Genomic DNA, 15,829 nt, shown 5'->3' on the forward strand with positions numbered 1-15,829 from the left:
TGGGTGCAGCACACCAACATGGCACATGTATACATATGTAACAAACCTGCACGTTGTGCATATGTACCCTAAAACTTAAAGTACAATAATAAAAAAAGATTATAAATATTAAAATTACATTAACTGAAACAAACAAACAAAAAAAAGTCCAATTTTTCGTGAAAGAAAATCAGCCTTCTTTGTGCATCCATATTTCTTCATTTCCTTAAATAAAATTAAGACAGTAAGATCTTTTAGGGCTTATGATCCAACAGCACTCACTGCTCCTGCCATAATTAACATTTCTGATTGCTCTTCTGGGTTGGCAGTAAGATCATTTCAAAGGCTGTATTTTTTTCCTCTAGTGATATATATCTACAGCAGCCCAACCACTGTTATAAATTCAATCTAATCTTTACTGGAACTATTTGAGTAGATAAATAGAAAAATGTGACTGTATATTGGCAACCATAGACATCATTAAGCTTTCCACTGAGTTAATGAAAGGGTAAGTTTGTGGGGGTGTTGATTTCATCCAATTTTCAAACTGAGTTACTGCCAACGTCCATTAGAAATTCAAAATATAATGTCAACATTGTGGAAGGACACAATCTCTCTGCACAAGATTCCTCTGATGCTTTTGCAATTTAAAATAATAAAGATTAAAACATGGTTGCTTAGAAATAAGGACTCTCCGGCCGGGCACGATGGCTCATGCCTGAAATCCCAGCACTTTGGGAGGCCGAGGCAGTGGATCACAAGGTCAGGAGATCGAGACCATCCTGGCTAACACGGTGGAACCCCATTTCTACTAAAAATACAAGAAATTAACCGGGCGTGGTGGCGGGCACCTGTAGTCCCAGCTACTCGGGAGGCTGAGGCAGAAGAATGGCATGAACCCGGGAGGACACTGCACTCCAGCCTGGGCAACCGAGTGAGACTCCGTCTCAAAAAAAAAAACACAACAACAACAACAAAAGAAATAAGGACTCTTCAAAGAGAATGGAAGCTATAATACATTACTAATATTTTCAGATTTTTAGAATTTAAGGAACAACATAATTATCTAATGCTCTTAACTAAGCCTATAGGATGAGAAAACCCCAAGAAATATCTCTACTCTAGAATTTTACTTTTAAAAAAATCAAAGCTTTGGTCTAATATAACATGCAAACTCATGATAAAACATTGTTTTTAACACTGGCACTCCTCAGAATGAATGGCAACACAGGAATTAATTCAACCCTAGCACCTTGGAGATTGATACAGAATTTTTTCCTCCAGTGATTCTTTAAAGTGGCTTTAAAATCATGACAAATACTATGCCTGGATGTGTTTGTGGATGAGCACCTGTCTTGAGAAGGCCTTGCCTTTTAAAAAACAACAATAATCCTAAATACTGCCACTCAACGTTTCCCTCAGAGTTTAATGAGTAGAAGGTAGTAGAGCTTATCACTTTGTGTGTGAGGTGAATTTAAGTTGAATTCATCACTACATGGGAATATGGAATTAAGAAGTTTTTACATAGATTAAGAGAAGTTTGATTTACCATTAAATATCTAAGAGATAATATAATTTTTACTGAATATGTAAGGATGATCTGATTTTAAAGGAATTCCAATATAGTTCCACCTAGATATCTAAATACACTTAATTTCTTGAAATAAAATGAATATAGTCTAGTTGCTTCATTGAACTTGCATTAAAGTTATACAATAAAGATGCTATAAAAAGGAAAAGTGCAAATCAGTGTATGTATTATTCCTAATGCTACAGTAATCAGCTCGTGTTGACTGGTTTATATAAACTTGATTAGTAACATCCAGAAATTATTGATGTCTATTATAGGATGAATACTTGAGTTCCCATTGTTTCAACCAAACTCATTAATGGCTCTGACTACAAAATGGATGTCTTCTCTGATTGAAATCAATTTTACTGTTTATATTTATAAGATTTTGCTGATATTTTTGATATTACTATCCAATTGCTTAAGTTGCCACTGAGTAGTTTTCTTGACTTGTTGGGTGTATAGTACCTGTCATGATAATTTGCTAATGAATTTCTAATCCAACCTGTTTCTCCATGTTTTAGATTGATATTTCCAATGCCACTTAACTGATTCATATAATTATTCTAACGGGTACTCTGCATAATTCTATTCAAAATTGATATAACCAGGATTGCATTTAAGAAAAAACATTCTGAGTACACTATTCAGGGACAAATTCAGAAATAAATGTATAAGGAGAAAAAAACCATTGCTATCTTCCTAGCTATGAATGACATTTGAAGTGGTTTATGGAATACAGTCCACAAAAGGAAGAATAGATTTCGAGAAAAGGGTAGGATATTCACTTTTAATATGAGGAATTTGAAGTGCTAGACATTTTTAAAAATAGATGACTTTGCTCCCATCTTATTAGAGTACTTAGGACAGTAGTAAATTCTGTATTTAGAAAGCAATAGTGGTAGTTACTATAAATAGTTGGCTGTTCAATTAATCTTTATGGGGTGTATTATTCTAGTTAACACCACCTTGCCTTTTCAAGAATATGACTTGGTTAAATATTAGATATGCTTAAGTAACAGAAAATGCTTTAATGTGTTCTTTCCTGTTTGACTCTTTGGGCCTGTCTTAATGGAAATATATATAATACCCAACCAAGAAAACCACCACTTTGAATGATTTTTTAGTTTTTGACAAAATTTAATATTAGAGAGGGAGGAGTTCAATGAATAAGTACTAGGAAATTAAGGAAGAGAAGGATATATAATTTGGAAAAATTAAAAACACAGAATACTGCCATGGCTTTTAGATATAAAATAGATAATAAACCAGGCATTACATACTAGCTATGTGGCCTAAATCTTTGTATTTTGCCATGTTTATTAATTTAGTCTTTCTTAATCTTATATTGTTTTGCATTAAAAAATTAATGTATGAAGGAACTACTTTTTTGAGTTAAGGAAATAGGGAGATAAAAAAATGAGATATCTTAATTGATGAGGAGTCTTGGGTTTTATGAGGCACTTCAATAAAAAATATTACTGACAGCTCTAAAAAAAGAATGAAAAGTATGATCTCTACCAAGTAAAAAAGAAGGCACAAGGAGTAAGGCAGTAAGATTAGCCAGAGAAGTGTCTCAGGGTTTCAGTTAGGAGAAAGGATAAGTGATTTATCTAGCCTTGTATTAGATTATTAAAAATGTTTGTGCATTGATTCTTGCCAGACTTCTAATAGCTCAACACACTCTAGCAATGTTTAAATAAATTGATCCAGCTACATTTTTAAGCCAGAGATAAAACATTACTATAGGCAGATTTAGATAAGAATCTGTTAGAAAAAACAAACAAAATATATTCTAGACGGAGTTTTAACCACAATCCATTTTTATTTATTTTTACTAAAATATAATATTTTCCAGAAGGTATTTTTCAACTTGAGATGTCTTCCATTAAATAGGTTTTAGTGGCATATAAGAACTCAATGTGGTCACATGGAGTGGTATTTCCAAAGTTAATCCATTTGGTTCGAAATATAGTCTGCTAGAACTCAGAAAGAAGGACAATAAAGTGCAAAATGGGTAGTTCACTGGAAGAAACATCACCACCTACTAAAATAATAAATGTGGCAAGGAAGAAAACACAATCACTGATGCAACACTATTACTTATTCAACAAGTAGTAAATGCCTACTCTTGGGAGAACACAGCTGTGGTAGACATTTGTGATTCGATGGTAAATAAGATATTTGTTCTGAAATCATAAATCGAGATGTTTTAATTGCTTCATTTAAAGAAAAACTCAGATCTAATTTAAAAAGTAGATATTGGGACTCTCTCTATCATCTCTTACATAACAGAGACTGCTGTTACCAATTGTAAATAACTTCATGTCCATGTGCAAACTAGAAAAACAGGAAAAAACATCAATGTCAGTTAAAAAAATGGGGTAGTATGTGTGACAGGAAAACAAAGTGAGTAAAGGTAAAGTTTTGTTCTTTGGTTGGGATACCCTTTAGGAGTCTATAAAGACTTATTTAGCCAACATGAGTTTATATACTACACTTCCTCAATCATTTATTGACTGTTACATGAGTCCACTTGGGTATCCACAGATGCCTTCCAAAACTAAGAAAGTATATTACCAAAAAGGTAAAATTTTTACTCAGGTAAATACAAAATGAACATATATCAAGTGTTTTGTTTAACTTATTAATAATGAGGTATTTTGGCAATCCATCATGAACAAATATTATGTATAATATAATCATATCGACTCTCCAGGTATTACAGGATCTCTGACACCTTAGCTCAAGTTTTGCTCAGGCCTGCTGGGCTCATTTCAGCTACTCAGTCTGGCAGACTGTGCTTGGCTCACACTACCAGCCTGGGTCCCACAGCTCCCAAGGGCAAGTCAGTCTTGGAACAGCAAGGCATGTGTGAGTGAGTGTGGGGTCCAGACACTGCCCACAGTCAGACATGCCAACTGCTGCAGCGGGGTGAGCAGCTCCACTCCACTGGCTCTTTGTGAGGCTGCAGCCAGGCCAGGTGCAGTGCAAGCAGCTTCCATGGTTTACACAGGGGAACATGTTGGCACCAGAAGCTTGGAGATGCCAGGAATCACAGGGTCCTAAAGAGAGAGTCACAGCCCTGGCTCAGGGAGCTCCCACATCTGGGCTCCCTGAAGGGCTGCAGCTCTTCTCTCCTTCTCTTTGCCTGCAACATGGCATGCAAGCAGCATGTTTCATCCCTGTTTGTGTTACAGCTCTTTTATCCCCACCATTTGATGGGTCCCAAGTTCTTATCATGTGACTAGGAAGAATGAGGTACACAGACAAGTGGAGGGTGAACAAGATGAAGAGGAGCTACAAAGAGCTCAGTTTTCCACATGGAGCAGCTCCTTTCCACAGCCAAGGTGTCCCATTGAGTGTTCAGCTCCTAGCAGAGAAGCAGCCCTGGAATGGGTTGCTCCTCTCTGCAGGCAGACCATTCCAACATCTCTGCAGCTCTCAGTACAAAGGAGGCCCTGAAGTGTGTAGTTCCTTTCTGCAGCTGGTTGCCTGATGTCTGCTTGAGTCTCAGCAGAGAGGAGGTCCTGGAGTGGGTAGCTCCCCTCTGCAGCTGGTCATCCCACCCTCTGCCCAGCTGTGGCTGAACCTGGGACTTCTATGGTCCTCAGAAGGGAGGAAGTGCATGACAATTGGTCCATGGGCAGCCATGGGCAGGCCCAAAAAGGGCACCACAAGTTCCTACTCTGCTCATCAGGACTGGTAGCCTGTACTGCAGCCTTCAGGCCTTCTCTGGCCTGAAGGTGGGGCCTCAGTGAGGACCTGCCCCCTTCTGCCCAGGAGACTGCCTGCCTCCCGCTCATGTCAAGGGTTGCCTGCAGGCCAGGTTGGCCCTCAGCCACCCCTTGGCTTTCTTCTCATGCTCATCAGTTTCAAAAGTCCAGGGAGGGCCAAGGAGGCATGAAGCTGGTGTGTCAGCACTTCTGTGAGTGTGTACACACCTGGCCCTGCTGTGACAGTGCCTGGGTGCAGCTCTGACTTTGCTCTGAGATTGGTGCAGGCACCAACAGCAGGGAGAAGCCAGACACTGGGAGCAGGTACTTTGGAGTCTGTGAGGGCAAAGGGGGCCTGCCTGGACATTCAAGAGTGCAGGGATGGGTCCACAGCTGTGATTTGGGTGGCTGCAGCTGTATCCCCAGAGGGCAGAGCTCCTGCCTGCTCAGTAGAGAGGGAAGCACACCCCTCATCCCCTCTTTCCTTGTGGGCAGCAGAGGTTTGGGTGGCTGCAGCTGTGCCTGGTAGGGTGGAATTCCTGCCTGCACCTGAGAGCACAGGGATGTCTGGGGCCACAGCCCCAAGCAGTGGCACCCAAGGAGTTCCTGCCCCAATTGGGAAGGGGTGAGGCTGCCACTTGTCCCTGGCCAGAGTTTCCTTCTGGCTCCATGGAGCATGCAGCCCTGACCTTGTCTCCCTGCTGCAGCCAGGATGATGGCAGCCACCACTCCAGAAGGCCCACCACTGCCATCACAGGCAGTACTTGTGAGAGATTAATTTAGGATGAACTCCAAAGTTTTCTCCCTTCCCATGACATCCTTTGTGTGAAGGACAGATTATTGTTTTGTAGCCTCCCCTCTTTATTCTGCTACCACATATGAAAGCCATGCATAATCTAAAACAGTGTAAATTCCTTTTTCTTTTTTTTTTTTTGAGATGGGGTATTGCTCTGTCACACAGGGCATAGTGCAGTGGCATGATTACAGATCACTGCAGCCTCAACTTTCCAGGCCCAAGTGATGCTTTTTCTTCAGCCTCTCATGTAGCTGGGAACACAGTTATGTGCCACCATGCCAAGTTAAAAAGTGTAAATTTCAAAAAGGTAAAATTACAACTTTCAGACAAATATAAAATGCATACATATTAGATTTTATTTGACTCATTAATTGTTGAATAAAAAATTAAATTGAGCATTTGAGAATCCAGCCTATTTGCAGGCAATTGGACAAAGACTGCTGGATTACATATGAAACTGGTCAATACTCAACAGTCCAAAAATCTTTGGAGAAATCTCTGTCACTGAACAAATTATATTGCACAACTACTGCTGAAAACCTAAAGGTTCAAAAGAAACTTTACTTAATCTAAAACCATTAAACTAAATTCATTACCCTAAACTCTCACTGGATATTTTTTGTGTCTGTTTTAGTGTCAAAATAAACTGCCTCCAAAATTTTTACCTTATTTTTTGTCAAGTTTTGGGTAATTATTTTTTCTGATAACCTTTGCTATCACTCATTCCCACATGAATATTTCATATTTGCCAAATCTCTTGGTACAAATATTTTAGGGACTTCATAAGCTCCTTTTTTCTCAGCTTGGAGTAACAGTAGAATGACTTCTCTTTCTTCTCCATGATTCTGAGGAAAAATATATTATGCTGAAAACTCTTCCTAAGTATTTTTATCCCAATTTCAACCCCCATCAATTTATACCCTGGAGATAGACCATTAATGTGGGCAGAATTGATTTTTAAAAAGCATAAATGGGCTTGTGTCCTGCTTTTGGCTAAGTGGATGTTTGTAATCTTCATATATATATATATATTTTTTTTTTTTGAGATTGAGTCTCGCTCTGTCGCCCAGGCTGCAGTGCAGCGGTGCGATCTCTGCTCACCGCAAGCTCTGCCTCCCAGGTTCACGCCATTCTGTTTCAGCCTCCCGAGTAGCTGGGACTACACGTGCCCGCCACCACGCCCAGTTAATTTCTTTTTGTATTTTTGTAGAGATGGGGTTTAATCATGTTAGGCAGGATGGTCTCGATCTCCTGACCTCCTGATCTGCCCGCCTCAGCCTCTCAAAGTGCTGGGATTAAAGGCATCAGCCACCGCGCCTGGCCCTTTGTATATTTTTTTAGCGTTTGGGACTCAGCAAAAACAGTTACAGATAGAGTCCATATTAACATTCTGCTCTAGCTTTACAAATTACAATGTAAGGTATTTCACTCCTTCTAATGCCTTGAAAAATGCCTGTGACTAATTAGTTACATCTTTACAATGATTTCTATTTGAGAGTTTTCTATATTCTCTTATCTATAAATTCTGAGCACACCAGGTGATTGTCTGTAATTTGAACTCAACAAAAGCTTAAAGGTATATATTAGATACCAATACTATATATTGTATAAAACTTTATACATAATATAAAACTTACTTACTGTTTCAGTTCAGACCTGAAAAGGCAATCCCTGTAGTTGCAGGCCTCAAATAACAATCTACATACATGGTGTTTAAATATTTTAGTGTTATTTCACATTTTACTGTAGACCCACAGTTAAATTCAATAGAAACTTTTCCTGTTTTCATTTGGATCATTATTGTATGAATACATAGATGATAGATGGATAGTCATGTTAAACATCTGCAAATGAAACTCTCCCTCTTGAATATATCAAAAGCTCTGAGCGATAAAACATCAATGAGAGTGCTGGGGTAATGCTCTGGGTAGTTTCGTAGAACTGCCAAGTTGTTTTGTCCTCTTGTTCTTGTCAGTGGGATACGGCTCTTGGTCTCACACTTTCACATATATTTTAGGGGCAGCTATATACAGGCTGGTATCGTAGCACAAAATTATGGTCAGTTTAGTCCATATGGCTACCAGTTCAGGTAATTTTACCAAGAAGCAAGTAGCCAGAGAAAAAAAAAAAAGACTTGGAATTTTAGAGAGATAACAGTGACAGCTACTGTGCTGTGACTTCACACATAACCCCTAATGTCTTGAACATACTTATTTTTCCAGGTTTTTATTCTGTCCTTTCCTTTCTTGAACATCATGCCCCCAGAAAAATGGAAGGATAAATATACCTTTCTGAATGTGCCTTGTTTCTTGTGCCTCTGTGGTATTTCATATAGTAGTCCATCAGTGGAGAGAAAACTACTTTCACATGACCAATTCCTATTTAACGTGACAGTTTAGCTTAGATGACAATTTTCTATAAATGGCTTTAATCATATCATTCTTTATATGAGAAGAACATATTTCATGTACTATTATAAAAGCTTGTATATTAATCTTTCACACAATACTTAAATTATACTGAAATTGCTTAGTTGTCTATCATCTCTACTAGTCTATGAAGTCCTTGGAAATTGTCACTCTTTCAATTTGAGCACTCCATAGAAAGCTTGAAACATAATAGGCATTCAATAAGAGTTGATAATTTCTATACTTGGGAGAGGGGGAAATGAGAAATGACGAGGTTTTATTCTAAGGAAAGTTTATTAAAATTTTTCACGTAATATTATCAATTTTCTGTTCCACTTAAGTGACACTTTGATTTATATATATTATACATGTTTCCATTTCACTCTTCAAATCATTTTGAGCCCTCTAATACATATATTTTTAGTAACTTTCTCTATAATTTTTGACATTATCAGTTGTCCTTAGAATTTAAATACATATTGTAAATACTTTGTAATATTCTAGTCTATCAAATATTCCTAAAACTTTATATATATTTGTTTTATGTTAAGCATATAGATACTGATGAGGCTTATGAGTATTGATTCTTATTTGTTAATTTATCAACTAATTGTAGTATTTTATAAAATTTTCATAACAACTATAGAATAACTGAAGATAAGCTGTATTGGCTTCAGGGATCCACCAAATACTTCTGCCATTTTCAAGTTCTTTGAATTAAGAAATTTGAATTATTCATTAATGATGCCACTAATTGCACTACGAAAATATTCTTGAAGACTGATTTCATAAAGCATAATGCTTTAGAATTAGGATGTATAATGGTAAGTAATTTTGAATTTATAGCAGGAAAGATTTAATCTTATGTTGATTCATAATGTGTTTTATGATTTTAAACAAACATATTTATTTTTGCTGTGATCTACATTTCTCAGTATTAAAACAAAAACTAAAATACGGAGTATACTTGTTTAATAATATGTTGATGATGAATAAAATTACTATTCTATTATGTTGTTTAATGGCATTGTCCAATTCCTGAGATTGCTGATATATTTTTCAATGTTTTCTTTTTAGGCCCTCTTATTGGAATGTCGCTCCAAGAGCAAAGATGATGAGAAAGCCGTGCTTAGAATGCCTAAAATGAGACCTTCTTTTCTATTCCATTTTAACCAGTAAAAATTAAGCCCTATACTAAACTTTAGCTTAATTGTAACCAGATAACATACCATGATGACTTTGTTTTAAATATTGAAATGATAAATGCCAGGTTGGAATTACCTTTAGCTATCGTATATAATTCAGCTTATCACATTAATAATAAAATAATTTTTCACAATAACATACTGGGATGTTGTAACTATTGTTGGTGGCTTGAACCAGGATGATGTTACTGAGATGGTGAGATTTTATTTCCATGTAACCCAAGACATTTGTCTTTCCCTTGAAGTTTTGTCTTGAGAGATAAATATTGTTGATTTTATCCATCTTTCATAGCAAGATATTTTAAAGGAGACGTATATTTCATAGTGCCAATAATTGCATACCCAAATGCCCAATGACCCACACATTCTCCTATCTGGCTGAGTTTATCTACTACTATAAAAACTGCTAATGTCAGACACTAGCTTTTCCACTTTCAATCACAGTAAACAAATAGACATATTGATAAATCTTGATTCATAGTAGTAATAGACCCAGAGAAAGTCTGCTGGGGGGATGATTTCTGGCAAAGGTCTTACTCCATGACTTAAAAAAATAATGAAAATAAATCTATTCTTTACTTAGGTGTGAGATGTCCAGGATTTCAAACAATAGAAAGTAAGCCTATAAATCAGGCTGATATTTAAGGATGTCTAAGCCTCATTTCCAAATTGTATCTCTGATGATCCGAACCAGTCTAGGACTCTCTATTACAGGACTTCTGTTAGATATTACCTGTTTTGTTGGGTGTTAATTATATGTTAGGTGTGATAATATATCTCTGGTAGAAATTCTTACTAAACACATCCTTATTGATACAAAAGAACAAGGACAACTCAATGGCTATTCATAGATATAGTGCCTAGGTTTCTTCATGTAATGTCAAAGCGTTTGTACATAGATCATTCCTCATCATAGGTAGAGGTTTCTGTTAAAACTTGATCAGAGACTTATATGGTTTGGTTCTGTGTCCCTACCAAAATCTGATCTCAAATTGTAAGCCCCATGTATTGAGAGAAAAACCTGTAATTCTCATGTGAGGAGGGAGGGAAGTCATTGGATTATGGGGGTGCTTTCCCCCATGCAGTTCTTGTGATAGTGAGTGAATTCTCATGAGATCTGATGGTTTTATAAATAGTAGTTTTTTCGGCCCTCTCTCATGCACTTCTCCCTCCTGCCGCCATGTGAAGAAGGTCATTGCTTCCTCTTCACCTTCTGTCATGAATGTAAGTTTCCTGAGGCCTCCCTAGCCATGTGGAACTATGAGTCAATTAAACCTCTTTCCATCATAGATTATCCAGTCTCTGGTATTTCTTTATAGCAGTGTGAGAACAGACTAATACAGGGACTAAATCTCAATCATTAACCATCAGTACTTCTCCTCTCTCCAGCAGTCACTTTCACTTCCCAGTAAGCTAAGAGGTGTCATGGAAATGCAAAGCCTTTGTGTGTGTGTGTGTGTGTGTGTGTGTGTGTGTGTGTGTGTGTGTTGCTAGCATTGGCTTTGTTAATAAGAAGTAAAGAAAAAAATATTCAAGACCCTTTCTCCTAAGAATTATATTGCATTAGAAAAGCCTCTCTTAATTATTGTCTCATTTTGTTCATTTATCTTTATTTTAAATTAAAAAGACTTCTTTCAGCTGGGAAATGGACAGCACTAAGAAGAGCATCACCCACACACTTACAATAAGAAAAATTTAGACAAAATGCAAATTAACAGCCTTTCTTGAGCCCAATAGAAAAATGAGGTTCCAGGACAAAATCCTGTCTCAAATATCAAAAAAATCGAGGAAGAGGCTCTTTCCTCTGAAATGAGAAAAAGGATCCAAGTACTTGCTTACCTGCAACAGATGCTCCAGAATGTCACATAGATTGGTAAGAGGATCAAGCTAGAAATGTTTTAAAAACTACTAAAACTGAATTTGTGCTAATAAGAAAATGTTTTTAGTTTTTCCAAAAGATAACCCAGGAAAAACAAACCAAACTATATATTGGGTGTGTACAGCATAAAATGCATAACAATGATGGCACAGGGATGGGAGGGAGGAATTGGCTATATGTAATTACACTACACGTGAAGTAGTATAATATTCTTTGAAGGTAACATCAGGTGATTTTAAAAAGCATGTTGCAAATCCTAGAGTGGCCACAAAAAATATTAAAAATAATATAACCAATAAGTCCACAAATTAGATAAAATGGTATCACTTAAAAAGATGCTAAGTTAAAACCAGAGAGTGAAGAAAAATAAAAGAAGCAAAAGCCAATTGTAACAAGTAGAAAATTACTAACAATATGTTCCGATTTAACCCAACCACATAAATAACCATTTTAAATGTGAATGATCTAAATCTACTAATTAAAAGATAATTTTATGTTAGATAAAGAATAATGATCCAACTATATGTGGTCTATGAGAAACAGTAGAAATCTCAGCCATTGATAAGTTAGGGTAAAAAAAATGAAGAAGATAAACCAGGATGGAGAAAGATAAATTAGGGTAGAGGATGGACAAAGATAAAAATCACTAACCAAAAGAGGGCTGTTTTAGCTATATTAATTTCAGAAAATTACACTTCCGAACAAGAAAATTTTTCAGAAATAAAGAGAAATATTACATAATGCTAAAAGGGGTACATTTTCTACAAAGATTTCAGATCCTAACTAGATACACGTCTATCAATAGAGTTTCAAAATACATGAGGAAAAACGGATGGACCTGAAAAGAGAAGCAGATAAATCTGGAATTACAGATTCCAGATAGAACTCAGTAGCTGATAGAACTCAGTAGGCAGAAAGTCAGTAAGGAAATAGATGACCTGAAAAACACTTATCAACCAATTGGATCTAAGAGTCATAGAATATTCCACCCAACAACAGCAGAATATATGATCTTCCCATGAGTAACTGAAATACATCAAGATAGACTGAGTTCTGGAACATAAGACAAATCTTAATGAATGTAAAATGATAGAAATTATATACAAAGTTATGTTCTTGGACTATGACAACATAAAGCTAGAACTCAATTATAGAAAGTTATCTGGGAAATCTCCAAGTATTTATAAAGTTAAAAACGCATTTCTATATAACTCATGAGTCATAGAGGAAGTATCAAGGGAGAATACTTTAAATTAGCTGCCTTTTCTCACAAGCTTTTTCATCATAGCTTTAAAGGGTAGTCCTAGATAGCAGTGGTGACACATTGAGTGGTAAAGTTACACATCTGTGCTAAAGTTTTCAACCTCTTTTCTGTAGAACCCCTGCCTATCTTCTCAGGACGGGTCTTCCACAAAATAATTTTTAGGTGGTAATAAGTGTGGATGCCAGGCTTTGACCACTCATTCACCTTCCTTCCCTCCTAATTTTGGATGAAGTACAATTGTCATAGTTGGCGCTTAGGACTGGTATTGATTTTTAAACATGCTTTCTTTTTTTTCTTTTAAGATATAATGGTATGGGTTTAATTTGTGCTAGTGTTCTTAACTTCTTGATTGTATTTATTTTGGAATAATTTGAGAGAGGGAGGTTCTGTCATTTAGTCTTTCTCTATACTTTTAATAAGAATGTTTTCCCAAGGATTTTCAGTTCTTTATTTTTAAATTATGCCATCTGTTGTTTATGGTGAGAAGCCTTTTGTTTAACAGAAACTTTATAGCATTTTGTAACAAGATTTCAATTTAATTAACTTGATTAATGACTTAGGGCAAAATTTGAAAATAAGCTGAAAAATGTAAAAGTAGCTTGTTTGAGAAAAGAATTTGGTATGAAATAAAATGTCGTCTTCACAGATGCGACTGATTTCTAAGCCCGTTATGTAATTCCACTGGTCTAAATCACAGAAAACATTTATAGGACATACTCTATCCTGTCTCTCCTGTTCAGAAAGAAGATGGATTTTCAATAGTACTATGATAAGAGTGACATCTGATATTAACAGCAATTTCTTAATTTGGTCCATTAGATTTTCCTGTTATCATATTTCATCTTATTTCTTTGAGACATTTTAAATCATGTTTTATCTTGAAAGGAGCCTTTGAAGAGATAGCTTTTGATATACATTTTAGAGGATATTCTTGATGCATGATATACCTGCCCACTTACAATTTTTTAATATTTCTCATACTACCTTTGATCATTATTTTCTCCTAAAATCGCTCATATATTTGATAATATTGTGTAATTAAAAAGGTAAACAACTGCATTAATTAGTGAAGAGATGCATGACAAATTTTCATTATGCTATTAATTTTCTTTTTTAGTGTCATATCTTAATCTCAGATGGCCGTTTTTTTCTTTGTTTCTTTTTTCTCAAGCAAATAGGAAATTGTTAAGCATGAAATGTAGTGTAAAACTTTTAATTTATTTAGTACTTTAATCACACTAAACATTTATGGATTACAAATTCAAACAAATAATATGCTGCTTTATATTGGAATTTTGAAGTCTGAGATTATTAAAGGCATGTACATGTTACTATAATTCTGTAGTTATAATTATATAACATTACATATAGAATATATATGTAATTAGTTATATATGTAGATATATATATACACAGAGAAAGAGAGACAAAAGAAAGAAAAAATATTAACATTTATCATGATGACTAAAAGATCAAAAGCTAACATAATCCCATTACATTTGCCAATGAAGACATTTATTTTTTAAACAAAAAAACCCTAATATGTTCTCCTGATTTAGTAGAAAGTTTACTTGGTTGCGTGTATCTTTAGTGGAATTTTATTTTGTTTTGAAAATCTCCCATTAATGGTCGTATTCCAAATATTTTAAACAGATTAAACAAGGGAAAAATTTTTGTGGGAGGCTCTTAAGGCTGCTAGTAATAGTTGTCTGTTATACCTATATTTCTTTATTTTTAACTTGTTGTTTTAAAATAACTTAAGATTTATAGCAGTTTTGCAAAGATTTACAGAGTATTTTGTGTACACTTCACCCAGCCTTTCACCCAAGTTCCCCCAATATTAGCATCTTACCATTAAGGTACTAAGTAATCACAGTACATTAATCAAAACTAAGGAACATTGTTACGGTGCTACCCTGCAAAGGTTATTTGGATTTATCCAGTGTTATTGTGTTACTGTTGCTTTTGTTTTGTTTTGCTTTGTTTGCTTCTTTGTTTCATTTTACTAATTTCCTTTTTTCGGTTCTGAGATAAAATCCAGCATACCACGACATATTGAGTTCCATGTTTCCTCACTTTCTTCTGCTGTGTAGTAGTTTCCCAGTCTTTCCTTTCATGATCTTGCTGGTCTTGAGGTATTCTAGTCTGGTGTTTCTATAAAATGTTCCTTAGTTTGTGTTTACATGATTTTTTTGTTTGGTTGTTTGTTTTTTGAGACAGGGTCTCGCTCTGTTGCCCAGGCTGAAGTGCACTGGCAGGATCACAGCTCATTGCAACCTCCACCTCCTGTGCTTAGGTGAACCTCCCACCTCAGCCTCCCAGGGAGCTGGGACTGCACGCGGGGAACAGCATGCCCAGATAATTTTTGTATTTTTTGTGGAGACAGCATCTCGCCATGTTGCCCAGGCTGGTCTCAAATGCCTATGCTCAAGCAATCCACCTGCCTCTGCCTCCCAAAATGCTGGCATTACACGTGTGAGCCACCAAACCTGGCCAGATGTTTTTCTTATTATCAAAGTAAGTTTATGGATTTAAGGAAAAAATAGCCCACAAGTGAAGTGACCTTCTCATTGCATCATATCAGGAATTCACGGTGTTAAAATGACTGATTATTGATGAGGTTAGCCTTCACCAACTGGAGTTATGTCTGCCAGGCTTCGCAACTGCGCAATTATTTTTCTCTTTCCATATTCTATTCACTGTAAGTGTGTAACTGAGCTCATCCCACATACAAGGGGAGAGAAATTAAGCTTCAGCTCCGAGAAGGAAGTGTTTCATTGCTTCCATAAGCTTATGTTATTACCAAAGTCATTAAGAAATACATTGGAGGCTAAATACATTTGAAATTATGCAAATATCTTGTTTCTCCTTAAAATGTACTCACAAATTTTAGCATTAATTAGTGGACCTCTTTGAGGAAGTATTAGTGGGAGATTCTAATGATAATTTTCTATTTGCTTTATTTATTCACATGTATTATTTGGAATGTTCCTTCTTTCCTTCCTTCTTTCT

This window comes from Hylobates moloch, unplaced genomic scaffold, assembly GCF_009828535.3.
Source record: "Hylobates moloch isolate HMO894 unplaced genomic scaffold, HMol_V3 SCAFFOLD_6, whole genome shotgun sequence".
In the NCBI taxonomy this organism is placed as follows: Eukaryota; Metazoa; Chordata; class Mammalia; order Primates; family Hylobatidae; genus Hylobates; species Hylobates moloch.